The sequence below is a fragment of the Trachypithecus francoisi genome, unplaced genomic scaffold, assembly GCF_009764315.1.
Source record: "Trachypithecus francoisi isolate TF-2019V2 unplaced genomic scaffold, Tfra_2.0 Lachesis_group0, whole genome shotgun sequence".
Taxonomy (NCBI): domain Eukaryota; kingdom Metazoa; phylum Chordata; class Mammalia; order Primates; family Cercopithecidae; genus Trachypithecus; species Trachypithecus francoisi.
In genome coordinates, this window is record NW_022681453.1 from 179792705 (window position 1) to 179794689 (window position 1985).

The following is a 1985-nucleotide window of genomic DNA, read 5'->3' on the forward strand; positions in this document are numbered from 1 at the left end:
CCACTGCAAGACGACTTGCTCTGTGGGCTTACACATGTCACCATGTTCAGTAGTTTTTCAGTGATTTTCTAAAGAAGAAAACCTAATCCTCAAATCACTCCTTCTATAATTACCCAGTGCTGGTGCCTGACTAAAAGGAAATTATTTGTTTCTCGTTTGTAACTGAGTGTTTTGGCCTTTATTAAAAGATGTGCACTCATCCTCTCCAAGCTTTCCGTTCTCCCCACAGAAACCTCACCTAGGCTGCTGCGTACTCCGGGGTTTCGGTTTCAGTGGATGGAATCTTGTTTGGAAGAAGCCAAATAAGATGGATTACTGAAATCTGTTGTTCCCCCAGCTCAGCTGAGGGACTAAGTCCCTGAGAACAGAGATGAGCAGTCTTTGCAGGATATTGCCATTTTGATACTGAGGAGATTTAGAAGAGGCCTTTCCAGCATTTGGGGATATCTATTAAGTACCAGAATTCACAGAGCTTGGTCCTGTGGGAGACTTTGGTCACAGAAGGTCAAACTGAGAAGTTCCAGCACCCTGACCATCTCTGATGAAATCTGAGGAAATCCATGGATTTGTCTGCACGCACCCTACCAGCCTGGAAACGCTGCAGTGGGCAGTAGGAGAGCCTGTGGGAAACACTGCCATTGCAGGTGAGAGGCTGCTAGAGAGGGCCCCACCGGCTTGCCTCAGAATTACTCCCTGGACTACAAGAAAGCTGCGGGCACGCCCACATAGTTCAAGAAAAGTGCCACATGGGACTTCCTAGTCAATTCAGAGGTCTTTTCAAAATAAATAACCACTCTCTGAACTGCTGCATTTTGAATCCACCAGCTGCAGAATCAACCAGCATCGACTTCAGAAGAGACTGAAAGGGGACAGGGTGCATCCCCTTTGCCACTATTCCCCTGCAAGACAATTGTTCCTATTTAGCTCAGGCCTGTCAGTTAGAATTCACACCTCAATCCTCCCCACTGAGCCCCCAGACTGGGGTGGGAGCTCTGTGTTCAGAGGATCATTTTCATGGGAAGGAGCGTGAAAAGCAGGATGGTGGGTGGTGACATTTGTTTGAGATGAATTGTGTCTGGGAGCCTTTTGAACAGTAAAAAATAGACCTATTTATTGACCTAAAGCCATCCATGAAATGGGATATGATCTCTGGCACAAAGAATAGAATAGAAACTCCCCAATAATGTAGCTATCTAGAGATGAAAAAATTGTCTGGAGCTAAGACTTTATTTCTTCATCCGCATTCCTGATGCTGGGCTTTCTGCAGAATGCTGAACAGTATTATCTGTTTCTGGGCCTCGAATAGAGAAAGACAGAGAAAGAGAATGAGAGAGGGTGGCAGGGGGCGGGGGCGGGGATCTAACTCGCTACATTGATCTATAGATATACTTTAATAATCCTCTTTACTTACAGCCACTCTGAGACATGGTCAGACAGTTCACCTCACCTTGTTAATAGTAATTGCATAATTGCTTCTTGAGCTTTTGGCTAAGAGCAAGTGTAGTGCCTGCTCTTACCAGTTTAATAATAACTGGCATCATTTTCTGAGCACTTATATAGGTGCCACATACTGTGACAACATTTATGTGTATTATCTCATTAAATTCTTAAAACACTACATTTTAGAAAACCAATTAACTATAGCCACATTAAAAAAAGAAAAAAGAAAACTGAGGCTCAGAACATTACTGAGCTTGCTTAAGGCCACACACCCAGGAAACAATACTAAAATTTGAACCCTGCTCAGCCTGAGCCCAATGCCTGAGTTCTTAACCACAGTGTCATTTAATTAAAGAAAAGTACACGCTAGAGAGTAACCATTCAACAGGCACTCAGGGTGGCCTTGGAAAGGAAAAGAAACACAATGAGACATTGAATGCACTTTAACATTTGAGAGAATTGGTTTCTCTTAAATGTGTCGGCCTGTCATCCATGTTGTTCACAGCTTGATTCATAGGGTGGTTGTAGGTTGAGGGGAGCAGTCA

General features: G+C 43.8%; 1 pseudogene; it reads left to right on the forward strand.

Moving 5' to 3' along the window:
* The first annotated feature begins 1468 nt into the window (after nucleotides 1-1468).
* LOC117084772 lies at nucleotides 1469-1636 on the forward strand (annotated as a pseudogene).
* The last annotated feature ends 349 nt before the right edge of the window (nucleotides 1637-1985 follow it).